The sequence below is a fragment of the Oryx dammah genome, unplaced genomic scaffold (genome assembly GCF_014754425.2).
Source record: "Oryx dammah isolate SB20612 unplaced genomic scaffold, SCBI_Odam_1.1 HiC_scaffold_11, whole genome shotgun sequence".
Taxonomy (NCBI): Eukaryota; Metazoa; Chordata; class Mammalia; order Artiodactyla; family Bovidae; genus Oryx; species Oryx dammah.
The window spans coordinates 8,280,168-8,308,125 of record NW_024070195.1 but is presented as its reverse complement, the minus strand read 5'-3'; the positions used below and the strand labels follow the sequence as shown (position 1 = coordinate 8,308,125).

The 27,958-nt window shown below is 42.3% G+C and overlaps 1 long non-coding RNA gene across 1 annotated transcript; it reads right to left on the bottom strand.

Annotated features, from left to right (window-relative positions):
* Positions 1 to 1,267: 1,267 nt before the first annotated feature.
* Positions 1,268 to 27,958, bottom strand: LOC120869736. Its single transcript, XR_005722630.1, has 3 exons — positions 27,828 to 27,958; positions 1,529 to 1,561; positions 1,268 to 1,319 (listed from the first exon to the last, which is right to left on the bottom strand). It is a non-coding gene; the product is annotated as an uncharacterized LOC120869736 (long non-coding RNA).

Below are 27,958 nucleotides of genomic sequence, written 5' to 3'. Positions count from 1 at the left end.
TAATCACAATTTCAATTGCATTTTCCTAGTCCTCCTAAAATTCCAGATTGCTGTTGTTGTTTAGTCGCTAAGTCATGTCTGACTCTTTCTGACCCCATGGACTGCAACCCACCAGGTTCACTGTCCATGGAATTTTCCAGGCAAGAATATTGGAGAGGGTTGCCATTTGCTTCTCCAGGGGATCTTCCTCACCAAGGGATTGAACCTGTGTCTTACCAAGTGCCTATTATAAACTAAAGTAAATTTTATTTATTGACATGAAGTATCTCCTTGATAAATTATCCAATGAAACAGTGAGCTGGAAAGTCATTGGGTATAGTAGGGTGCCATCAATACAAAACTATGTATTTATATATGTAATAAGATTTCCCGGAAAAATAGAGCTTCAAAGTCCTAGTAGCAGTATCTCTAAATACTTTCCTCTTTATATATGTTTAAACTCTTTGAATTTTCTATAGGTGTCACATGGTATTATCTTAGAAAAAATAACAAAAACAAAATAAATGAAGACAGGTCCAGCCACCTTTTTCCCCTGGGTATATCGCAACCTGAAAAATATCCCAAAATGTTCAATAAAGAAAGAATGATTTCTGAGGGCCATAGGTCTTATAGACCTTACACAGAAGATATGACCCCCGAACTTCCAGAGAACATTTAGGAAAATAGGATTGGCTATAGCAGTGGGAACCCTCAGGCAGTGAATTGTATCAAAAGAGTATAAGTTATTTTTAGGTCTTTGTGAGATCATCTTTACAACCCCACATTACTGTGCACAGTGAAGTCTGACAATAGATACATTAGAGAGATAAGCGTAGAGGTAGATGTAGAGATTAGAAAGAGACAGAGATGGAGACAAGGATAGGGCTAGAGCTATATAGAAGAAAACGATCAAAATCAATTCAGGCTTAGTGGTGACTTTGAACTACCTTTGTCCTGTTCCCAAATGTGAAGGTCAAAAAACCAGTTTTAGAGGAAATTTGGTAACAGTTTCATTCCTTTCAGGTCTTGAATATACTGATAAATTCTACAGCCAGGTCTATGTGCTTAAATATTAATACTAAATGTTTTCCTTATGCATGGGGTATTGATGTATATCTTTGCATAAGAATATTATTATTCATGATACAGTCTCTGGGTTAATTTCAGAGTTAAATTTCTTTAGTCTCTGCATCACCTGAAGTCACTGAGGAGCATCACAGTTTCGGTATCAAGTTTCCAAGTCAGCATTCACTGCTGCTCCTAGTGAACAGAGGACAATAGAAACTCACCTGCTTCCTGATGCTCGTAAAAGAGGCGTGATGGTGGGTGGGGGCTTGCTTCTGAAACAAAGAGAATCTTATTGGTATTCACTGTTATAATTTCTCACAGGCATTAATAATATATGGGGCAAATGTCATATTCGGCCTCACAACACTCATTACTGCATCATAAATACCAAAGAAATGTTATACAGGAGATGATGCAGTGAAAGAGCTAACAGGATTGGCTTGGAAATCCAGGTTTTGCTGCTTCCAAGCAGCAAGCTTACCTCTTTAGTCCTCAGGTTCCAGCTCTGTAGAACCTGGAATAAAAATAAGAACCAAAGGAGATAATCTATGTAGATAACACAGTACCTAACACACAAGTATTTAGGTTAGGTATTATTTTTAAACGTGTTTAACAGCTTACAAATGCAAGGAGTTGTGGGAGTAAGATACTACACCCTGACTGCATCTGTTGCACATATCAGTTGAAATATTACCTCTGTCATTCTGATTGCAAGTAAGCTCCTGATCCTATGAGATCCCATGGTATTTTGTCTAGATTTCCAACTTGCATTATAGTTAATTCTGTATATGTGATGATTGTTTTTTTTAATCAATCAATCATCAATAAATAAATTTATTTAAAATAATATGTTAACTGGGTGTTCATTGGAAGGACTGATGCTAAAGCTGAAACTCCAATACTTTGGCCACCTCATGTGAAGAGTTGACTCATTGGAAAAGACTCTGATGCTGGGAGGGATTGGGGCAGGAGGAGGAGGGGATGACAGAGGATGAGATGGCTGGATGGCATCACTGACTCGATGGACATGAGTTTGGGTGAACTCTGGGAGTTAGTGATGGACAGGGAGGCCTGGCGTGCTGCAATTCATGGGGTCGCAAAGAGTCGGACATGACTGAGTGACTGAACTGTACTGAACTGAAGTGACATTACCAACAGTTTTAGAGTGGTTAGCTCTAGAACCAGGAATGAAACACTGTTAGCCATTATGTGTGTCTGTGTATTTTCTTTTCACATTTCTTAAATCACAAATAAAAATATACAAGATACTACAGTGAAAATACAATTAGAGTTTCTCTCAAATAAATTAAAAGAGTGCGCAGTCTGGGGAAAACTGAAGCCCAGTCTACTGGCTTACAAAGGGGGCATGTTATAAAACTGGCGTTCAAGTTTAGCAGTTGGTCAGTGTCTCCACCCACCCCACTTCACTGCCCTTTTGGATTGTGTTCTTCCCCAGAGCCCTAAGCTTCTCACCCACCCTATTAGTTATTAGGATTAATGTCTAAAATGGTTTAGATTAATGTCCAAAATAGTAAGTACCCCCCCACCTCCAGAGTATTAGTTATTATAATTATTTTCCCTCACAGAGAGCTGATGGCTCTTAGTGAGCTCTTTAATGTGTGTTCTTTTTCTGGACAGTCATGCAAAGTAGGGAGCCTTGAAGACCCATGTCAAGACAACATTTATTATTCTTTCTACCCCTCTGCATTCCTTAGAGAAGTTTGCAGCAGGAATTACAAACTAGGATAGAACTTTGTCTACTCTTTTTCATAAGCTCATCTTTGCTTTCCTCAGCCAAATGAAGCATGGATGCTAGGCACAGATCAGATACTTTGTCCACTAGGTACTGTAGAGCCCAACAAACGTTTCTGTTCTTCCATGAATGGGTCACAGTTGTTGTCTGATCCAAGCATTCAGTCACTCTGTGTTTATTCACAACTGTTTATCAGCAGTTAATTATTAATCATTCACTACATGCCAGGCATTGCATGAGTTGCTGGGGGTACAATAGTAGACTAGACCAACTCAAGGAGATTACAAGTTAGCCGAACTTAAATTCTCCCAACTTTTTTCGTATTAAAGTGTGTACTGAAATGATCATGTTCGTAATTGAGCAGGTGTGTCCAGAGGCAGTATCAGGGGCCCAACATGGTATGCCAGTTGGGAAGCTTTACGTAAGATGCTCAACTTAAATAAAAAATTTTGGGGTAGAGTTTATTTACAATGTTGTGTTAGTTTCTGCTGTACAGCAAAGTGAACCAGTTATACATATACATATATCCACCTTTTAAAAAAGATTATTTTCCCGTACAGGTCATTACGGAGTATTGAATAGAGCTCCCTGTATTATACAGTAGATTCCTATTATTTAACTATTTTATATATAGTAGTATGTATATCACCCCACTCCAGTACTCTTGTCTGCAAAATCCCATGGACGGAGGAGCCTGGTGGGCTGCAGTCCACGGGGTCACTAAGAGTCGGACATGACTGAGCGACTTCACTTTCACTTTTCACTTTCATGCATTGGAGAAGGAAATGGCAACCCACTCCAGTGTTCTTGCCTGGAGAATCCCAGGGACGGGGGAGCCTGGTGGGCTGCCATCCATGGGGTCGCACAGAGTCAGACATGACTGAAGCGACTTAGCAGAAGCAGCAGCAGCAGTATGTATATTGGGCTTCCCTGGTGGCTCAGCAGTAAAGAATTTGCCTGCAATGCAGGAGACACAGAAGACATGAGCCTGATCCCTGGGTCAGGATGATTGCTTGGAGGAGCAAATGGCAGCCCACTCCTGTATTCTTCCCAGGAAATTCCCATGGACAGAGGAGCCTGGTGGGCTACAGTCCAAAGTGTCACAGAGAGTCAGACACAACTGACGCCTGAGCGCCTAGTTTCAATCCCAATCTTGCAATTTGTCTCCCCCACTGTATCCCTTGGTAAGCAGGTTTGTTTTCTATGTCTGTGAGTCTGTTTTGTAAATAAGTTCATTTGCAACCTTTTATGTTCCACATATGTGTAATATCCTATGATATTTGTCTGTCTGTGTCTTACTTCACTCACTGTGACAATCTGTGGTTCCATCCATGTTGCTGCAAATGGCATTGTTTTGTTCTTTCTTAGGGTTGAGTAATCTTTCCTTGTCTACATGTACAGCATCTTCTTTATCCATTCCTCTGTTGATGGACATTTAGGTTGCTTCCATGTCCTGGCTGTTGTAATCAGCGCTGCAATGAATGTTGGGGTGCATCTATCTTTTTCAATTATGATTTTCTCCAGGTCAACTTTTAATGTATTTAATTTCTCCATAGTTTCTTGACTTAGATGAATAGTACAATACAGTGTCTCATTGGAGGTAAGGGGGAAGGGAGTAGTAGATACTTAAAGTTGGTGCAGTGTTGCAAGCTGAATCTGCAGGTTGGTACTTGCTGTCAGAACTTTCAATTAGCAAAGAAAAGGATTAGAGGGCTAACTGGCAGAGGAAACATAAGTGGCAGGGATGGGGGGCCCTTGTAAACAATCTCTAAAATGGTTTCAAGACTCTGGTTTTAAACCAATTATTTGGTTTTTAAACATTCTCCTACCACAGTTTAATGATAATTAACTTGGTTGAGTTACACCTGTTACAGACTCTTATATATTTCACAAATCCCTTCTGGAGAAGAAAATATCAAAACTATATTGTATTTCGCTGGTTTGGAAGTTGTGGGGCCCAAGATAATGGAGAAGTCCATGTTCTTTAGTTGTTTGGGCCTTGAAAGTGATATTTTTTTTTCCAGGTTACTGTAACCTCCTTTGGCAGAGTAAACATTTGCATTTTTAAAAGAGCCCTGATTTAAAAAGCTGGTAGCGGTGAACAGCAAGAATCCAGTCACATTTTTTAATGTAGCTCCAGAGGAACTATGGTTTAAAGTCGCAAGTCTTCTCATTCCTATGGCAACCACCAGCAGTGTTCAGCCGATGCTACGCGCTGTGTCCATTAAGCCATGCGTTGTGCACCTTCCGCTGCCTCCTCCCCCTGTGAATTCATCCTCAACTTCACTAAACTGTCTACCTTGAAAAAGGCTCTTTTCCAACTCAGAGCTGCTTTCCAACATGCAAGCAATCAAGCCCATGAATCTAAAGGGGGAAGACTCCTCCCAGAGGAAACCTTTACAAACCCAGAGGGGAAATGTACCCCAAAATAGAGACACCGTCTGCTTGCCTGATTTGACAGGTTTGAGAGCTCCTTGTTTGAAAGCCAGACGTGAATCTGTGAAGAGATTCCCTTGAGTTACAACCCTTTTTTGGGAGCAGCTTCCATGAAGATAACATATGTGGTGAGATGGAGCCAAAATGCACCCACTGGGCAGCAGCACAGATCTGGGAACGTCTCTAACACGTTCTCAGGAAGCTGGAGCGGTTAGTCATGGGGATGGAGGAAGAGCCCCTCTGTGGCACCTGTCTCATGGAGCAGGGGGCTGCCTGTCATCATTACTGCCTGCTCTTCAAGGAGGACTCCAGGGGTTCTGCTCTCCTGAAGGGCTTCTTCTTCTAAAGAGTGAGAACCCAAAGCCGGGGATTCAAAGATGCAAAGGTCAAGTAAAGGCAGGCTGAATCTTGGCTGAGTGTTTTTAAAATTTCCAAGAGAAAAAAAAAACAAACACATTTTTAGGTGGAAATGGCCTGGGATGTTTTGCATACAATCTTGCTTAGTGTCTAAGATACGGACCAAATATGGACGAGTCATTCACTTCTATTCCTTGAGGAAGGTTCAGAGGAACATTCTGGATCAGAACAAAGCATGAGGCCCCAATTGGCTTCTCTCTAAAGGCCATCGTTGTCCCTCTGCCCCCCATGTTTCCTCAGTTAGGATGCTTGCTTAGTGGGGAGTTGGGTTAAGGCTCTGTGGGACACTCAAAATGTTGATACCAGATCGGCTGCTCTGTGATGTCAGATGTGGTGCTTATCAGCTCCAGGCTATTCTTCCCCTCACTTGAAGATGGAGATGCTAAACTATTTAGTCTCTAAGTCTCAAGTATCATATTGCTTAAAAAGTATAGTATTTCCAGAGCTAAAGACAATAGAACTGGGATCTGATTAAAGCTTTCTGACTTTTGTTTGGTAAAGTGGAACCAAAATATTTAGAAGTGGGGACATAACAGTGAGTTTTGCTCCTCAAAATGTATCTTTACATGAGCAGCATCAGCAGTATGTGGGCCTCCGGGAAGTGTAGAATCTTGGTCTCCACTCTAGAGCAACTGTTTCTGAATCTCCGTTTTAACAAGATCTTCATCTGGGGCTGTTGAGAACCACTGCCATAGAGTACTTAAGAGGCTGTTTCTAGTGATAAATATGTTGACAGCAAGGTGAACTGTTTCCAGTTCCATGATCCACCCTCTTCTTACCCCTTGTTTCTTATTCCCACTTAACAGATGAGAAAACCAAGGTGCAAAGAGATTACATAGCTTGCTTTTTTTGTTGCTGTTGCTCGGTCACTAAGTCATGTCCGACTCTTTGCAACCCCATGGACTGCAGCATGCCAGGCTTCCCTATGCCTCACCATCTCCTAGAGTTTGCTCAAACTCATGTCCATCAAGTCAGTGATGCCATCCTGCTATCTCATCCTCTGTGGTCCCCTTCTCCTGCCTTCAATCTTTCCTAGCATCAGGGTCTTTTCCAACTTGCCTACAGTCACACACTAAATAAGCTATTAAGTGATGAAATCAAGACAAATTTAAGGTAGACTTGCATGTATAGCCAGTCAACTAAGAGGGGGATGGAGTGTCCACTAGACCGTCTTCAATGGTCTACCTTAAATTTCCCTTGTTTATTAACAGACTCTCCTGGTATAGAAACCCTTTGTCAGATCTTACTCATCTTCCAACTTGACAATTGCATTTTTCAGTTTAAAAATCATCACAAATGATTTTTATGACAGCAACACCCAGAAATCAGAGGTGAGATTATTACTTAATTTTACAGAAGGGATCAGACTAAACTGACTTGTTTGAGCTAGTAAGTCACAGAGCCTATGGACACTTGGGTGCCATGCCCAGTGTTACATTATTGCCTTCAGACTGTGCTTGATTTAGAATAGTTACTGTCTTGCTTACTTGCTTCTCTGTGTTTGTGCTAACTTCAAAGATCAGAACAATAGATAGGCCTTCTTGGTGATGTTCTTTTAAAATTAAATATCAATTGTGATATACATAAAATAGGGCTTCCCTGGTTGGCTCAGGACAGGTAAAGAATCTGCCTGCAATGTAGAACTGGGTTTGATCCCTGGGTCAGAAAGATCCCCTGGAAAGGGGAATGGATACTCACTCCAGTATTCTTGCCTGGAGAATCCCATGGACAGAGGAGCCTGGCAGGCTACAGTCCATGCGTCACAAAGAGTTGGACATGACTGAGCAACTAACACACACACACACACACACACACACACACACACACACACACATTGTAAAACATAAAATTCATGGAATAAATGCTGGCTTTCCTTTCAAAAATTCCAGCACTCTTAAATGGGATGTTGCCACTTCATGCGAAGAGTTGACTCATTGGAAAAGACTCTGATGCTGGGAGGGGTTGGGGGCAGGAGGAGAAGGGGACGACAGAGGATGAGATGGCGGGATGGCATCACGGACTCGATGGATGTGAGTCTGAGTGAACTCTGGGAGTTGGTGATGGACAGGGAGGCCTGGTGTGCTGCGATTCATGGGGTTGCAAAGAGTCAGACACGACTGAGCGACTGAACTGAACTGAATGTGAAGTAATCTATTGAGTATTCATTCATTAAATATTGAACCATTATTAGGTTAAACAATATGAAATTGATGATATTGAACCTCTTTAGGTCTGTGAAAGCATCAAGCATTGGTGAGTTACCTTAAGAAATGATTAAAAATAAGATCATTGCATTCAACGAATTCATAGCCTATTGAAGTGAACTGATTCAAAAATGTGATTAATATGATTGTTCTATGGTACAGACAGGTACCTGGTACTTTGGGGGCAGACAGAATGGAGGGATTAACTTTGCTTCAGGAGGAATCTGACTGACTGCTATTCATCAGTAGGGGTACATGTTTTGACAGAATAATCTACATATTCTTTTCTGGGCTCTCAAATTCATTTTGAAGGTGACACCTGATGCAAAGAGCTGACTCATTGGAAAAGACCTTGATGCTGGGAAACATTGAGGGCAAGAGGAGAAGGGGGCAACAGGGGATGAGATGGCTGGATGATTATCACCAACTCAATGAATATGAGTTTGAGTAAACTCGGAGATAGTGAAGGACAGGGAAGCCTGGCATGCTGCTGTCCATTGGGTCACAAAAAGTCAGACACGACTTACCGACTGAGCAAGAACAATAGAATTCATTTTGAAGATGATATCATCAACAACCTTATGCAGAATGATAGAGGAGAATTACCTAGGAATGTTGTCATCATTTTTTCATCAAAAACTTTATTCTTCTGTCCTTTTAAAAGTATTCATTTGGAAGTCCTTTAGTTTTCAGCGAGGAGACTGTCATCTAATGGTTCACATAGAACCAAGCAATGAGGTTGTGCTGTGGCAATCAGCTCTGCAGAGTCACACCCAGATCCAAGGTGCAGAGGCCTCTTCTAATTACCTGGGATTATTATAATAACTCCCAAATTGTATTTCTTGGGAGATAACTATAGCCTTTCTTTATGCCCCTATTTTAGCCATGCACACGGTTTTACATCTGTTGGTGCCAACAGGTCTTTTAATCCTTGCAAAGAACTTCCCTCTTTAAAAAATTACATGAAGAAAAATAAGCTGAAGAGAATACATCCTAAACATTGAAAAGTTTTAAACACCTACTCACCTTTTAAAAAAAAGAAAGCAATTACACAGCAAACCTGCTGATGTCACTTTTCATGAATGTTGACGCATTTAGGTTGTCAATTCTATTTCTGTTCACTTAACCATAGCCTCCGATTTCCACTTATAGAATTTAGCTTGGAAACTGGGCTTTGTTCAAACTGTGATGGCTGAAAAGCCATGGAAAGCATGATACACTAAAAATACTCTTGAAACCACCTCACCTTTTTTGGACAGATCTTGAGCTGCTTTTATGATGATAAGCATCGTACTTTTATCTGTGGCTAATTGTGGAATGAAGGATACAGAGACAAGCAACTACATTACTTAATTAAAAAAAAAACCTACTATTTGTGCATTAGAATTCATCCTAATGCACAAGTATTTATTTTTTATATTTGCTAAATTGACATCTCTTAACTCTTTTGCTCTCTAGGGCAGCTAAGCAATCAGTTCAAGTTTAAACAAATGTTTATTGAATGAAGCAAACAAAATCTGAATTCTTTGAGTCAGAGAAGGCAACATTAATGACCATTTAATGTTACCCTTTCATTTTACAATTTCTGTAGTTGATTCAAGGATTTGTGTTTAACAAACTAGAGAGTTCTTTTCTTAGTGCAGAGGTGGGTAGGGGACTCTAGGTCCATTAAAAAAAAGCTTCCTAAAACAATAATGGCAATTCAAAATTTAAAGGGCTTTCGCAGAGACATGGAAGAGGAAATCTGACCGACTAACCTTGGCCTTTCTCTCTTGAGTCACTCGGCTATGTCTGACTCTTTACAACCAGAGGGATTGTAGCCCAGCCAGGCTCCTCTGTTTATTGAGTTCTCCAGCGAGAATACTGGAATGGGTTGCCACTCTCTTCCCCAGGGGATCTTCCTGACCCAGGAATCGAACCCAGGTCTCCTACAATGCAGGCAGATTCTTTACCATCTGAGCCACAAGAGAAGCTCACCTTGGGCTTTAGAAAATGTTTAAGAGCAGGTGATTTGACCTAAGTTAACAACTGAGCAGGAGTTAAGTGAGGAGATAAAGAGAAAAGGGTTGTAAGGCAGAGGGGGAAGCCTGAGAAGGGCCTGGGAACAAGGATGAGCCTAGCGAATTTCAGGAAGAATAAGAGGGAGAGAGACTCCACCAAAGGACAGGTTCAGGTCCCAGTAGAGAAGGGTGAAGAGAGGTAAGCAGAAGCTACACCCTGAAGGATGGTCTTCATTCTCCAGCCCAGAAGCAGGGAATCCTGCTAAGGGGCAGTTGACAAAGTCCAGGCAAACCCTGATGAGGACTTGACTTAGGACAGTGGGATTCAGTTGGAATCACTTTGAAATTCAAATCTGAAATTCAAGAGTAGGCATTTAAAACAGAAAGAAGAAACTTGGTTCTAAAGGGAGAGGTCACAGCTATAGATATGGATTCTCACTCAGCATCTTTGGAAGATGAAGCAGTGAGAATGAGAGGTTCACTTAGGAGATGAAGTGTTCCACAGCCCAGGCCTCGAATCCCCCAGCACTGGTTGGAAATGTAGAATCAGGCCCCACCCCAGACCGACTGCATCAGAATCTGCATTTCCCTTTGATTCACAAATGAGATCCATGCACGTGAAGTTTAAAATCCTGTTTCGTAAGTTAGTTGACCAAGATCCTGCCCTTGCACAGATCATGGATCATTTTTAGAAGATAATTGGGCAGATCTGGACAAACCTAACCCCAGTATTCCCTAAATTGCACAAACAGTAGTTTAAACCCTGGCTGCACATTAAAGAAAACCTCATAACCTAAAAATATACTGAAGCTCAGACTTCTCCCCTAGAAATTCTGATTTGTTCTGGGGTGAGGCCCAGGTATTAGTAGTTTAAAACTCCCCAGGTGGTTCTAATGTACAACTAGGGAAAAGCATACGTGCTAAGAAGTCTTAAAGGGAAGCAAAAATCTAAATTCAATCAATAGGATTTTTTAAAATAATGAGATATAATGCTAGGAATGTATTATTAATAGAAGCCTTAGTTTCTCTGCAGCAGGTGGTATGAAGGTAATTTCTGGAAGGTATGGCTGATGACATAAAAGATGGCATACTCTTGAAGAAATCTTTGAGTTCTTATCAAGCTCTTGCAAGAGTTGACTTAGAAAACTTACACACTTTTTTAAAGTTACTGGAGACAGAATAAAAACTTGTGAATGTTAAAGTAGTTTGGGAGACAGGGAGGGAGTAAGAAATCAGGAGGAGGGGTATTTTTCTCTTGCTGGTAAAGAGCTGCATGCCTCAATTTGCTAAACCTTGAAATGGCATTTTGTAAGACTGAAAGACTTTGTGTAGGTGTAAGTAAAATGTCAAGGATGAGTCAAAGATTAATACCTAAATTATAGAGTATGATGTGAATTTTATGCTTCTGCCTTGGAAATCAAGTTGGGGGAGAAGGAAGTATTGACTGATTTTGAAAGTACTATTTCTCTTGGGTTATAATTTAATCAGATGGATCATACTCAATTCTGAGAATGGAGAAAGACTTAAGCCATGTATTTTTAAATAGTTCTGTAAGTTCTGTCAAGCATATAGCTTATCCACTGGCAGGCTAGTTCCAACTGTGCAAAAAGATTGCAAAAGTTTGGGAGTTCTTTATCTCAGAATGCATTGCTCACTAATCAGGATAAGATTTTTCCAAATACCCAACTCATGCTTTGATTATAGTGGTAATCTCAAAAGTGACCTATCAGTATAATGATTCTTTATGAAACGCGTTATAGAATGTCTGCAATTTTTTGTTAAGAACTGCTTGTTAAATCCTTCAAATTACCCTGGGTACCTTTGGATGGTATGAAAGAATTTCAAGAACACTCTCTCTGTCCTTAAGGAGCTTAAACATTCAATAAAAACTATCAAGAGTTGTGCATCTAGGGAAATAGTTTATTTTCAAGGTACAATAAAATTGCACTTAAAAGCTGAGAGAATCTGTAAAGTCATAAAGTACAATGTTCTAAAAATTGAGTGACAGCAATAACACTAGGAATGCAAAATAGCTCCAGATGGTGCAATATTTTAAAGAAATCATTATATCAGCTTAAGGACACAGAATACTGGCTTGAGAAGTTATATTATCCTATAATTCTCTTTAACTTAGAACATAGGCATAATTACCTGCTCACTCCAATTCTTGTAATAGGGTAGATACAAGCATTGTTGTTTTTCTCACCTGAACAGTTTAGTTTTGCAAAGATCTAAAGGGAGCCAATTCTGTAATATAAACCCTGCACCCTCTGTTCCCTGGTATTTTGTGAGGGTGAATGCTGCTGCTAAGTCACTTCAGTCGTGTCCAACTCTGTGCAACCCCATAGACGGCAGCCCACCAGGCTCCTTCGTCCCTGGGATTCTCCAGGCAAGAACACTGGAGTGGGTTGCCATTTCCTTCTCCAATGCATGAAAGGAAAAGTGAAAGTGAAATCATTCAGTCATGTCCGATTCTTAGGGACCCCATGGACTGCAGCCCACCAGGCTCCTCCATCCATGGGATTTTCCAGGCAAGAGTGCTAGAGTGGGGTGCCGTTGCCTTCTCCATTGTGAGGGTGAATAGGAGTGAATTTATTTACTTTAGAAGTGAATAGGCTATTGCAAACGGAAGAGAGTTAAATGTATGATAGACATACATTCTGTCATATGATATGTATGATAGACTAAAATTGCATGATTACTCTGTGCTCCACTTTCAAATAAATCCATTTCATTTCAGTCTCAGAAAAGTCCTTTTTGGGTGATTTACAGGTGAGACTTGGCAGGTTGAAAAAACATGAAGCTCAGAGAGATAAAGTTACTTGCCTAAAACCACACAAGGGAGAGTTTTAAAACCCATTTTTTAACCTGAATTCCATAAAGGAGATAACATTTGTTCCCTGGGTTGTAGAACATTGCTACATGATTGAAATGCAAAAAAAGTGAATCAACTTTCAAAGGAACCCAAGTGTGGTTCAGGGTTCTCATCTTAGCAACTCTCCTTGGGTCTTCCATCTCAAGTTTTAAGAGTCATGATTGTAGTCCCTGATTCAGATTTTGGCTTGGCCATTTATTAGTTCTGTGACTCTGGGCAAGTCAAATAATATTTATTTAACCTCTTTTTACTTTCTTATGAAAGAATTAATGATATTAATAGCTTCAACTTCAAATGTATGTTGTGAGAATTAAGTAGGCAATACACAGGAAGTGCTTAGAACAGTACCAGGCATGTGGCAAATAATAAATATTAGCTGTTTTTATCTTCATGATTCTCAAATTTTGATCTCCAAACCAACTAGCTCTCCTAAGCTGTACACTCATATGTCTTCCTGGTGCTGCTAGTGAGGGCGTTTTCCTGGAGAGTCACAGACCTCTCAAACTCATCATGTCCAAAATAGAACTCACCTTTGACATAATACAAAGAAGTTGTCACAATGAGTGGTGAATAAGCACTGAATAAATTTTAGTGGTTATCATTATGTATTCCCAAGCTATTCTCTCTCCTGTATTCTTTTTGTAAAGGGCACATCATCATCCAGGGAATCTCATCCAGAAAGTTAAGAGGAATCCTAAATTCCTGAATTCTCTCTTTTATACTTTCCGTTCCCAAAGCCACATCTTTTTTGCTTCAGTTATTTGAATAGGTTTCTAATGGTCTCCGGGAACTAAGGCATCTCTCCCTCAACATAAATTCTTAAAATTCAAACAGCAGGCCATTCACTCGCTTGAAATCCATCACTAATACGTATCCAATCTGCAGGGTGTGTCTGTCACTCCTTTCTCCCCACGGTTAACAAAGCCACCTTCTGCTCCAGCCTCACTTCTCAAATGTACCAGATGTTGTAGCCACATGGCCTTCTTCTGAAATGTTCTGTAGATTCTCATTCCTGAGGGCCATTACAAATGTTTTTCAAACTTAGAATAGGCTTTCCTCATCATGGTGAAGAAATATTTTCAACCAAAAGGTTGAGAAACAATGATTATTTGAATACATTTTTAAAAATTCAAGAATATGAAATCAAATTCAATATGACTTTTGGAGGAGCTAAAGATTTGCCAACAGTGGGTGTACATAATTCACATAGGAGATGCTTTGCAAAGAGAGTAGAAATTGTTATTACTAACAGCTTTCTACGTAGAAACTAGTATAATCCTTTGGATGACAAGAAAACAATAATCAGACAAAGTCTCTTTGTCAAAGAATTATGAACCCTGAAACAAACCCAAACCTTAAGCATTAAACTGATACCACTACCATGGAAAGGACAAAACATCCACGCGTAACTGAAATATGTCAGTCTCTCCTTGTCGCCTAGGTGTCTTACAAAACCTGCTATTAGTTTTTACACTGGTTTCACTGGCATTGATTCAAACTACATGAATGTCTATGACCACCCTCCTAGAAAATTACCCCTAGTCTCTAGAGAGGGACCACTTGGATTTGATCTTGAAAGAGACTATTAGGCAAAATGACAATTGACACATCAACAGAAAAAAAAAGAAAAATCGGTTTTAAAAAATCCAGAAAAGGGTGATTATACCACAAATTTTGAGGAAGAGAAGAGGCAAAGTTCCAAACATCCCAGTAAGTGGCTGAGTAAAATATTTTGCATGCACAAATTCAGTAATGGGTCGTCTGTGCTGGGTCAATCTGTCTTGTGAGGGTAAACCTAGGTCATTCAAAATGTGCTTCCTTTCAAGAGTCTTGTCTTAAACAGGCCCATATTAAGAAGTCACCTGAAACTTTCAAAACAAAGATTTGGGCCTTGCTTGGAACAGTTATCTTTGCCGGGCCACTTGCTAGCCTGGCACACACGACCTCTAGATCATTTCCTTTTAGAGTTTTCCTATGTCAGTGCATCTCCACAAACATCACCCTTGTAGTCAGAGCAATATCTCTGCTTTCTAGAGCCATATCGTTTTTTTCCTGCCGGCCTACCTGCCTTTATATGTGCTTTTCTTCTGTCCAGAGTACTCTTCTCTCCTCAAATAAATCTCTTTCATCCTTCCACACTCTTACAATTCTTAAAGACTGAGTTAACCTCCTGCTGTGTCTCCATATCTGATCCTCCGCACAATAGGCCATGCTTCCATCGTACACAGACTCTACTATAATGATAAGAAGATGATGATGGTGATGTTAGGAAGTATTTTGTCCTAAACTGTGGTCTTTTTGCGATGGGGACTGTTTCATTTTTTTCATTATTCTCAATTTCTAATTCAAGATCTCAGCCATAAAACTGTCTATAGAATGAATGAGTAAAGAAAGCATCATAGTATTTGCTGCATATTTGCCTTTTAGATGGCCTATATTAAGAATTGCCTTTTAGATATATGGTAGGCTTTCAAGTGTTATTCACTTACAATGGTCATCAATCCAGATACATGTCTGATAGCATGGTTATAGCATGTCTGATGCATTATCTTGTCTGTCTTGTGTGCAATTTATGCTTGGTCCCAATGTTTGGCTAAAGCTCCTGTCATCATGGTGCAAGTTTTCCTGTGGTTTGCACCTTTCTTTTGCATCTCTCCATCAGCACTGAACACAATGGTATAAAGATGTCTTCTCCTCCACAGCCAGGTTCTGCACAACCTCTGGGGAACCAAGGTTCAGCTGTGTGGGGTCACTTGTAAAACTTTTAGGGTAATTTCCTCAGAGGATTGGAAATAAAAGGGACTCATGGACTGGACTGCCACCCAAGACAGGATCCCAGATTCCTCTGACCTAGTATAACTTATATAACAAGATAAACTGGAAAAATATTGATGATAAGTTTGTTATTAGAACTCTATGGAAAAAAATCTTATAGCAAGAAGAATACACACAAAAAGGAAAATAGCTTTGCTGCAGTGATGCAATAGTTATTTACAGATGACTGTGAAACAGCATATTTATTTCTTAAGCTGGTTAACCTTTAACAGAAAGTAAGACAGATATTCACAGTTGTAGCATCACACAATAAACTAGAGCTTCCAAGAGGGGAGATGTAGCCTTCTTCCCTCTGGGCCTTACAAAGCACTCTCCCCTTCTTACCTCCCCATCTGAAGCCTAAACAATCTTTGTAGCCATTTAAGCAAGCAAGCAAACAAACAAAGGAGTGAAAAGTTTCCCTGGAGGGCAAGGTAATAAGAGATGCAATCATTCTGATCTAATTTTTCAGACATTTTAAGTCTTCCCTGGTGGGTCAGATGGTAAAGAATTTGCCTGCAATGTGGGAGATCTGGGTTCGATCCTTGGGTTGGGAAGATCCCCTAGAGAAGGAAATGACAATCCACTGCAGTATTCTTGCCTGGAGAATCCAATGGACAGAAGAGTCCGGCAGGCTACAGTCCACCGGATCGCAAGAGTCAGACGTCACTTAGCAACTAAACCACTGCTGCTGCTAAGTCGCTTCAGTTGTGTCCGACTCTGTGCGACCCCATAGACGGGCAGCCCACCAGGCTCCCCCGACCCTGGGATTCTCCAGGCAAGAACACTGGAGTGGGTTGCCATTTCCTTCGCCAATGCATGAAAGTGAAGTTGCTCTGTCGTGTCCCACTCTTTGTGACCCCATGGACTGCAGCCTACCAGGCTCCTCCACCCATGGGATTTTCCAGGCAAGAACATTATAAAGATAAAAGAGACCTCTGGAGGCCAAATTTATGTTTATTTTTAAGTCTTTATAGTGCATCTTGCTACTGATCAAATCTTTGCTCTAACAAGCTGAAGAGAAGTAATGGTGAAAATTTTGAGCCATAAGAAGGAAGAAAAACACACTTTTCAGTGAAAATGTATCACACCTATCCTGGCTACTGGTCTCCTTGGGGCATTTTAGTAGAATATCACATAAGTAATGCTGTTCTGTACTTACAGTGATGGGTTTATAACTTGAACGTTTCACTATTTGTTGTAAAATTTCATCTTTCTGCAAATAGGGTTTAGACTTGAGCAATGGCTAAAGCAAATGGATACATGAACAATTTGCAGGTAGATCACATTTTATGTCTTAGTTTAAAAATCACCAAAAGACTCCATGAAAACGGTCTTAAGTGGCAATCAGAAGCACAAACCGGACTGGCAACCTAGCTTGGGCACTGATTGATGGTAAGTTACTGTCTTACTACCTTCTGAACCACTCTCTCTTCAGTTACAGGGAGAATGGGTTTCTCTGGCATTATTTGTTCTCTCCTCCCCCCCACCCCCCCCAATCTCTGTCCCATGTACACAGAGTGGGCGTGTGCCATGGGCTTACATAGACTTAAATCTTCCTTTGTTCACACACAGACTCATTAAAACCCTCTGCTAAGTAGTGGTCCCTCTTCTCCAGGCATGCTTGCTCCTTCCTTCAATTTTTAAAAGTGGAAGAGAGTAATATAAACATTTATTTCCTAGCTAATAAGATTATTAAAAACCAATCCTTTCCTTCTTCCACTCAACTGACAGAAAAATGGATTTCAGGACCCATCTTTTCCCCATTCCCTCCTCTTACAGGGGGGGAAGTGCCCCTCCTCTAATCTAGGCTTTGCTCTTTGCATAGTCTCAATCCTCTCCCCTTTCATCTCCTCAGTGACTTCAATCTGTCAATCATCCCTCTGCTCTGCTCTAGCTTCTCTTCTGATATACTTTCAAATTTATAGAAATGTGGTAGGAACAGTATGCACTTGTTTACATTGCCCCATCTGCTCCCCTCTCTCTTTTCATAAGGAATCTCAATTCATCAGGAATCATTTCAGATACACTGGAGCAATACCATACTTTTCTCCTAGATACTGCAGGGTATATTTTCTCAGACATTCTCTGACTTAACCACAGTTTGACGATCAAAATCATGAAGTCTAACACTGAGAACACCACCATTACTTAATACATGACCCGTATTCACATTCCATCAGTTTTCCTAATAATATCCTTTATAGCTATATTCTTTTCCTGGTCTAGGATCCAATCTCAGATGACTTTCACATTTAGTTGTCATACCTCTTTAGTCTCCTTAACCTGGAAGAGTTCCTAACCCATTTTTATCTTTCTTGAGCTTGACAGTTTTGTAAAATAAGCATCAGTTTTTAGAATGTCCTTTAATTTGAATTTGTCAGTTATTTCTATATTATTTGAAATCAGTTTATCAGGAGGTACATGATGTTGGTTTGTCCCAATATTGGTAGCATTAACTTGGCTAAAGTGGTATCTGCCATATTTCTCCACTGTAAAGGTATTACTTGTCCCTTTGTAATTTATAAGTTATCTGTGGGGAGACAATTTGAGACCAAGCTATATTTGACTCATGAATTTTAGCATCCTGTTATTTCTATTCCATAGAAAATTGCCTATTTTCTCACTCTATTTTCTATCCATGTGGACTTATGGATTTTACTTTAAAAAATGGTTTACTATTTCTATCATGATTTATTTTAATGCTCAAATTTTCAAGACTTGGTCACTGGTAGTCTCTTTCTTATATCTTTAACCCTTTCTGCTTACCATTTTCCACCAGCATTTAAACCTACTCAACTCTTTCTAGACATACTTCTCTCTTTTGCCATGTCTGTTTGCTTTCCCCATTTCTTTCTCTCTCATTCATTCTTCACACTACTACAGTCTATCATTCCACTGAAACTGTCTCATTAAGGCAAAAATGACTAACTGGAGAAAATTTAGAAATACTCATTTTCAATAACACCTCTTCTCCTCTCTCTCTTTCCGCCCCTTCCCGCTTTTCTGGCCATGCCATGCAGCATGTGGGATCTTAGTTCCTTCACCAGGGATCAAATCTGCACCCCTTGCAGCAGAAGCTCCAAGTCTTAACCACTGGACTTGGCGACTAAACAACAGTAACAAATACAAACAGTAATTTAGACAGTGTTATGGATTATTGTGGACTTCCTGGTGGTTCAGATGGTAAAGAATCGGTCTGCAATGCAGGAGACCCACCAGGTTCGATCCCTGGGTCAGTAAGTTCCCTGGGGAATGAAATGGCAACCCATTCCAGTATTCTTGCCTGGAAAAATCCATGGACAGAGGAGCCTGGTGGGCTACAGTCCATGGGGTTGCAAAGAGTTGGACACTACTGAGCAAATAATATTCTTACTGCACCTTTTTAGGGAGAAGGCAATGGCACCCCACTCCAGTGCTCTTGCCTGGCAAATCCCACGGACGGAGGAGCCTGGTAGGCTGCAGTCCATGGGGTCGCTAAGAGTCTGGCACGACTAAGCAACTTCACTTTCGCTTTTCGCTTTCATGCATTAGAGAAGGAAATGGCAACCCACTCCAGTGTTTTGCCTGGAGAATCCCAGGGACAGGGGAGCCTGGTGGGCTGCCGTCTATGGGGTCACAGAGTTGGACACGACTGAATCGACTTAGCAGCAGCAGCACCTTTTTAGTGTTCTGAGCTCCTTTTTCTACCAGTCCCTTAAATGTTGGAGTTTCTCATAGCCCTTTGCTCTTCTAACTTTATGGATTCTCTAGGTCCCTGTAGAAGTTTGTATATAATTTTAGTATATGTGTTGCTGAAGCAAGCACAGGAGCTTGTATACAGTCTCACATCTTTCATTATCACCTGCTGCTGCTGCTAAGTTGCTTTAGTCGTGTCCGACTCTGCGCGACCCCATAGAGGGCAGCCCACCAGGCTCTCCCGTCCATGGGATTCTCCAGGCAAGAACACTGAAGTGGGTTGCCATTGCCTTCTCCAATGCATGAAACTGAAAAGTGAAAGTGAAGCCGCTCAGTCGTGTCTGACTCCTATCGACCCCATGGACTGCAGCCTACCAGGCTCCTCCATCCATGGGATTTTCCAAGCAAGAGTACTGGAGTGGGTTGCCATTGCCTTCTCCTCATTACCACCTATATCCTGCTTACTCCAAATTCTGTATTTCCAACAATGACCTGCTTCTTGAGCCTCAGATGTATGTATATCCACTTTCCAACTGGATAGACCCATGGGGCATCTTCCAGGCCCTTCACATTCAAAATATTCAGAATGAAGCTGAATCTGGCCTCTTTACATTGACACCAAATTAAATCTCAGAGACAGAATTTTGTGTAAAGTAGAAAAGAACAGCTTCATTGCTTTGTCAGGCAAAGGGGGCCACAGCTGGCTGGTGGTGGTTTGGTTGTTAAGTTGTATCTGACTTTTGTTACTCCATGGACTGTAGCCTGCTGGGCTCCTCAGTCCATGAAATTCTCCGGGCAAGAATACTGGAGTGGGTTTCCATTTCCTTCTCCAGAGGATCTTCCTGACCCAGGAATCAAGCCCAGATCTCCTGCATTGCAGGCAGATTCTTTACCCACTGAGCTACGAGGGAAGCTATGGCCTCAAAACTGTGTCCCAGCCTGGAGGGAGTTGTGAGGAGCTCTTATAGTAGTGTTTCAAAGAGGACATGATCAGACATCATTCTGACTGGCTGGTGGTGAGGTAAGTGGAAGTCAGGATCACCCATCATCCTACTGGTCTGGGGTCAGCATACGGTTAACTTCTCCCACCTGGAGGGGGTTTCAGTATCTACAAAACAACTCCAAGAGATTGTTATTGTATTCCTTGGGGCACCGCCCCAAGGCTGCTCTATTCTTTCTTTTGACTGCTCCTGTCTATTCTTCACATCCCCTCCCTTTCCTAGTTAGCAGCTGTTTGAACCTTCTGGTTGGAACTCAGGAAAGACCCTGGAGGCTGAATGAAGCCTAGTTCCCATAATCAAGAAATGGGGGACACAGAAAGGTTTGTGTGTCAAGGAGCCCTACAGGGTCCTGCTTGTTATCCAGAATAAAATTAATCATCCCACTGCATAAACAACTTCCTTCTCCTTGTACCCTGGTCAGTAACAAGCACCATACTCATCAGTTTGCTCAAGCCATAAGTCTGTTATTTCTTCTTTCTCATCTAAAGCAAACTAGTCCTTATCCCCTAAGTATTTCTCAAGTTTTCAATTTCTCTCTGCTCCATTCTCCACCCTAAAACAGACTGTCATCATCTATTTCCTTTTTGGCTCAGTCACTTCAGTCGTGTATGACCTTTTGCGATCCTATGGACTGTAGCCTACCAGGATCCACTACCCATGGGAATTTCCTGGGAAGAATATAGGAGTGGGTTGCCATGATCTTCCTGACCCAGGGATTGAACCTGCGTCTCCTGAATTGCAGGCAGATTCTTTATACACTGAGCCACCTGGGAAGGCCATCTGTTTCCTAGAATACTGCACTATCTTCCCCAAGCCATTCCCTGATCTCTAGAATTGCTCTCTACAGACATGTATTGGAATTGTGATAGGTAAGATAGAAGCATTTCTTCCTGTTTCTCCCTTTCCTTCCTTTTATTCTCTGAGACTGAGGACTAGATCCGGGTTGGAAGGAAGTTTAAAACACAGGTGGAGCTGCAGTTTTATGAAATTATGTCACCAGAGGAGCACATCTTTAAGTTAAAGTAAATCAGCTTAACTTAAAAAAAAAAATGTTTTCAGAAGCTGTGGAGAAAAAATTTACAAATGGGCTATATTATATATTGGCCTCATTTGCTTTTAGGACAATAATTAAATCTGTTTTAAGTACATTAACTGTTGACAACAGTGGTAGACTTGAACAGCTGACTGACATTCAGGTCACTGTTACCAAGCCCAAGCTTGTTCTGCTTGCCACACAACAGACCAATAAATCTCAAGGTGTTGGAACAAGGAACAACGACTTTATAATCGGAAGGCTAGCAGGTCGAGAAGATGACAGACTAGCTTCTCAAAAAAACTCTCCTTCAGAATTTGGGCTTTTATATACAAGTGGGGGGGGCGGGGTCCACTGTGGCACCAACCAATGGCTGAGCAGGACCATTAACGGTCGCTGGTGGACCATTGCTCACTAACGGTTGCTTGCTTGGGGGAGGGGCCCCCTGTGGTACCAACCAATGGTGGAGCGGCAAGGCTTCCCAGGTGTGTGCAGTGGCAAAGGGTCTGCCGGCCAATCGCACAGGCAGACAAGACTCAGGTTCGATCCCTGGGTTGGGAAGATCCCCTGGAGGAGGAAATGGCAACCCACTCCAGTATTCTTGTCTGGAGAAGCTCATGGACAGAGGAGCCTGGTGGGCTACAGTCCATGGGGTTTCGAAGAATAGGAAGCGACTGAACACTCACACACTCTCACTCTCTCTCTCAAAGGTGTGACACCAGAGAGCTGTGGACTCTGAAGAGGTACTGGGTGCTCTAGCAACTTCATCCTCTAGCTCTTCTTTTCTGCCGTATTTTAAGTTTTTTTTGTTTTTTTTTTAAGGCAAAGTTACAATTAGCTAACTATTCTCCATCATTAATTCATTAACCATGTTCATGAGATTTGACTGTCATAAATCAGGGACTTTCTTCTCAAAGTTGTCCTCTGTATTTGTCTACTTTAAAAAAAGTGCACAGCATGAGATTTAGGTTTTATTTGGGGCAAAAATGAAAACCATATCCTGGGAGACAGCATTGCAGAATAGCTCTGAGAACAAGCTCCAAGGAGGTAGTGGGGGGAGGTTAATAATATCTGGTTTTGGTGAAGGGGGAATACATGCAATCAAGCACATATTTTTGCAGAAGAATTCTGCTAGTCATGAGGACCAGATGTCACCATGAAGGAATTTAGTGCTTTTCTAGAGATAAGGAGATGTAAGAATTGGACTCATAAAATCAGCTCCTGATAATGTCTAACTATATGAAGACCTCTCCAAGTTTTTCCAAAGCCCTCAGTTCTGCTCTCCACCAACCCTGAACTCTCTTAAGGGGATGTTGAAGGTCAGCAATTGCAGCAGCTCATGGGTTAATCCTTGTAGAGGGAGATGGCAGGTGCCCTCGTGAAAGTGAAAGTCTCTCAGTCATGTCCGACCCTGTGTGGCCCCATGGTCTGTCCATGGAATTCTCCAGGCCAGAATACTGGAGCTGGCTGCCATTCCCTTCTCCAGGGATTTTCCTGACTCGGGGATCAAACTGGGTCTCCTGCATTGCAGGCAGATACTTTACCATCTGAGCTACCAAAGAAACCTGGCAAATACCCTTGGCAAGTACCAAGTTGCAGTTGACACATTGCCACTCTTGCCCTTCTTCCAGGAATACCACCTTCCTTGCATTTCTGCCTCTTCCTCCCCTTGGTTTCAATTTCTCCTCTGTCCTCTTACCTCAGCTCTTTTTCACCTCACATTCTTCACTATGCATTGGATTGGCCACAAAATTCGTTTAGGTTTTTCTGTCAGCTCTTATGGAAAAACTCAAATGATCTTTTTGGGCAACCCAATATTTCTTGATTTTTTTCAATTTATCTCCAGACAGAGTACTAGGTTTTCTCATACTTAAAAAATGTTCAGGGCTTCCCTGGTGGCTCAGTGCTGAAGAGTCTGCCTGCCAATGCAGGAGACACAGGTTCGATCCCTCATCTGGAAAGATCCCACATGCCACAGAGCAGCTAAGCCCAAACACCACAACTATTGAGCCTGCGCTCTAGAGCCTGGAAGCCACAACCACTGAAGTCTGGAAGCCTGGACCCTGTGCTCCACAACAAGAGAAACGACCACAATGAGAAGTTTGCACATCACCACTAGAGAGTAGCCCCTGCTCGCTGCAGCTAGGGAAAGAAGTCCGCGCATCAGTGAAGACCCCACACAGCCAAAAATAAATTTTTAGAAATTATAAAAAATGTTCACCATTCACAGCCCTTTTTTCCTTATTGCCTATCATATCTCTTCCTAATCCCCGCTCCTATTCTTTCCCCTGCCTCATATTCCACTCAGAGTCGTTCTCACTAAAATCTCCATAGAAGCGGAATTCATGGCTTGACTGCTTTATGGTCCGCTTTAACTCTTCCGCACTTCCACTCCATTTGGGGGTGTTTTCCTCGGGTTGCTGCTATGACTGTTTCTGTTTCCTGACGGGACACTCAACAGGCGGGCCCATCACCTCCCAGCACTCGGGCTGCCCTCTTACGCTTGTATGCGGGAAGGGAAGAAGGCCGTCAAGACAGGGCTGCGCTTCCATGTTTTACAGCTGAAGGGAAAGTCACAGGCCTCTTAAACCTTGGTGAAGGATGATACTCTACTTGCCTTGTTCATCCTTCTTCTGCACACTATGTTTCCAGCCTCTTTTAAACCACCCCGTGGACCCAGTGCCTCAATTCACCATTGAGCAGAGACGTCCCCCTCTTTCCTAGACTGGACACTGGGGGGGCGAAGGTCCTGTCATTGCTGGCACTGTGGGTTGGCATGGCCTCCTGACACTTAGTCATCCGATCTGGGCTTCCCACAGTTGGAAGACAGCAGGGATTGGGGTGGAAGCTGGGGAGGTGTGTGTGTGAGGGAGGGGAATGATGATTTAATCGCTGCCTGGAACACCCTCACTGGTGGTAGGATTGCTCTGAGTCTCTACATAGCTTGATCTTGTTGTGCCAGGAGACCCCACTGGGCACCATGTTGCTCTTTGCTGTACCAGCAAAGAAAACCAGAGGGGTTGATATTTCTTTTCCTTCTTAACCCACAAGGACCTGAGCCAAGAAAGGCGGCGGTGGGGGGGACAAATTTAGAAACTTTTTTCTCCCTGGGGACATTAATTTCACATATAAATTTTTCTGCATTTCTTAACCAAGTGGCAAGTGATGTCCATTTAGAGTTGCCCCTTGCTCAGTTTGAGATCTCATGCAATTCCTGACAAAGGAGAATAAATCAACAAACCAGATGGAGAAATAGAAGAATGCTGTCCTGAAGCCAAGGGGGTGTGCTGAGCATCAGGAGAATCAAGTTTGGGACTTCCCTGGTGGTGCAGGGGTTAAGCTTCCATGCTTCCAATGCAGGGGGCATAAGCTTGATCCCTGATCAGGCAACTAAGATCCCTACATGCTGTACGTGGCCAGGAAAAATAAATAAATTCAAATGAAAGAAAATAAATTTCAATATAGGAGCAAAGCACTGAGAAGTTGCCTGTGCTTTGTAATTTTGTCACGACTCCCAGAAAGACAGCAAGAGGGGTCCCGGCTGGACTGTCCCACGCAGTTCTTAAGAGTTCACCCTACACTGTTCTGCATCCGAGAAAGGAGAACAATTTTTTTAGTCACCAAATTCCTCAAATAGCGTCTTCACCTTTGTTTCTGGATTTTAAAATTGTGGGTTTCAAAGTCAATAGATTAATAGTCCCGACTAATGTGCTGCAAATCTGCAATTAAAAAATTATTGGTCTCCTGTGACTGGTGTCCACTAGCCTATCACTTAGTATCCTTCCCTGCCTTTTTCACAGGAGATCCAAATGTTTATTTTGAATGCTGCTCAGAAAAAGAGGGACAGAAGTGGAGAAGATGACTCTTACTGTCAAACATCAGTTGGTGTGAAAGCATCTGTAAATCTCTCTCAAAACAGAAAGTGAAGAAAAAGTACAGGAGTGTGAGGCGCTTAAGTGTAATATTGATAGAAAAAGGGATGTTCGCTTCTGTTAATTTGTTGTCAAACACACTTCTCTCTCCTCCCTTTTACTCTAGTTTCTTAATTCATGTTTATACAGTATATCTGGGACCATAATCTGAGTTCTTCGCAAGTTCCAAAATATTTGTTGTCCTTATACAGGAAAGACAGCTTGGGTGGTTCTTGGGTCATGCTCTTAGGTCGGCAGAGAGTATGCAAAGCCATTAAACACAGCAGGATATGCAGAGACCAGGATATAAACCTAAAAACCTTTTTATATGGCCTGGGTTTTCTGTAACTGCCTCTTTGCCTGGGTTGCACGGAAAACTGTCTATGGGAGATGTCTTAGTAGAGAACCAAAGGCCACTGGCCCAGTGATCTGCTTTATAGCAATGCTGACTGCAGAAATCAGAGTGGACACATGGCTGGCTGCTGTATTTTAATCAACCTTGTGAGGCACTTGCTTAACCATCCACCTCGGTCGGCCAGCTTGATCCCTCTTAAGAACACCTGCTACTGCTGGGTCTCATTATCTGAGGGAAGGTGAAGGTCAGGGATCACGGGATGGCTCTGATGGGGCTGCAGACGGCTGGCAGACAGGACATTACCAACTCTGCAAAGCTGGTTTTACATCAGCTCCCAAGACTTCTGGTCCTGCTCGATCATCCGTGTGCTCTCCACCCCCACCAGCCCAACTCCTTGGAAGAACTGACTTTACGCTTGCAGGCACTGCTCAGTTTTCTGAAGGTTTGCTTCTAGCTTTCTTCCCCCACACACTGATGCACTGTCATATTCAGTGACTGTTTTCCAGTCTTCTGATTGGCTATATCATACACTCCCTCATTTTAAACCTTATACATTTCTGAACGTTTTACCTGGGGGTCCTGTATGTTTTTGTTGTTCCATCTCTAAGTCATGTCTGACTCACTCTTTCGTGGCCCCATGGACTGTAGCCCGCCAGATTCCTCTGTTCGTGGAATTTTCCAGGCAAGAACACTGGAGTGGATTGCCATTCCCTTCTCCAGGCATGCCCTACATTGCAGGTGGACCCTTTACCACTGAGCCCCCGGGGAAGCCCCAGCGGTCCTCTATACAGCCTTTGTTTGCTTCTCCACCCATTACAGTTGGTGTACCCTTGCTCTAGTTTCGGCCCAGTGTTTTCTTCCCATCATGTCTTTAACATAATGCCCCAATTCCCATGAGCACAACCAACTTTGAGGTGCCGATGGGACCCAGACCTTCCCAGCACAGAATCTTCAGGCACTTAACTCTCGATGCACCTGAGCTCCACTCGGTATTGGCTCCATTACAGTTAAACTCCTCTGGTCCCACACTGACATCATCTTCTTTGGCACCCTGTATTTCCCCTAGGTTGACAGTATCTCCTAGGCAACAAAACGTGGGAGCCGCCTTCACTGCTCCATCCCTCTAAGTCTCCCACAGAAAATTAAATCTCTAAACCCCATCAGTTTTTTACTTTCTGTTTCTCACGTTATCACATTTTCTGTCACCTGACCAGCCCTATCCTAGGACAGATACACTTTGGCAGGGAATATCATACCAGTCCCAAGATCACTTTGCCAGTCTTGGGCATTTTTCCCTCGCAAATTCATCTTTTGCAAAGCCAGCGGGGTGATCTATCCAAAATATTAAGCCGACCGTGTCATTCTACACCTCGGAGTCTTTTGCTGGGTTTCCAGGACCTGCAGATTAATCCCGAACTCCCTAAGGGGGAACAGGTGTCCCACTTCATCCGGCCCCATGCTCCCTCCAACATCTGCTTCTGTATTTCATACTGAAATGACACTGGTGGTTTCTGAGCTCACAGACCACGCCCTGCTTTCCCGTGTTTGCTCACGCTATTCATTTGCCTGCAAGGTTTTCTTCCTTATTCTCCTCATCCTTTAAGAAAGGCTTCAAGTCCTACCTCCTTGGGAAGTCTACACAATTTCACCCTTGCTGCTGCTCACATCCACTGTGGTAGGTGACTGGATCTCTTGCATGCGTGCCTGCTAAGTCGCTTCAGTCGTGTCTGATTCTGTGCAACCCTGTGGACTGTAGCCCGCCAGGCTCCTCTATCCATGGGATTCTCCAGGCAAGAACGCTGCAGTGGGTAGCTATGCCCTCCTCCAGAGGATCTTCCCAACCCAGAATCAGAGCCTCTTATGTCTCCTGCATTAGAAGGCAAGTTATTTACCACTAGCGCCACCTGGGAAGCCCTATGAGATTTCTGGGGTTCCCATAACTTGTTTTCTCCCCTCTACTTAAACTGACAATAAGGCCTTGGGCCTTTTATGCCTCTCCTCCACTAGGCTTTGAGTTCCCTGAGGTCAGATTCTGTTACTTTCATTTTTGCATGACCAAGCACAGTGCCTAAGGGAGCATGCTCTCCGCTACCGATTGTTGAAAGACCAACTTACTCAGTATCTCTAGCTTTTAGTTTTCTTGGGTAAATCAAGATGTAGGAAAGAATAGAAAAGAAGAATTTCACTGGAACAGTCTCATTTCGCCTGATCCACAGCAAGCCAAAATGCTGAGACCCAGAGGCTTACAGCAAAGAGCTTGATTCCTAAGGCAGCTAAGCTAGAAGACTTAGCTTATTACTTACCTCATTCTTATTACTTAGGAGAGCATTCCTCCAATCCACTTCATGGAAGGTAAGGGGCTGGGGTATTTACAGATGAATAAAGGAGCAGGGCAGTCTCAGACGTGGACAGCTTGGGGAACGTGCGGAGCATG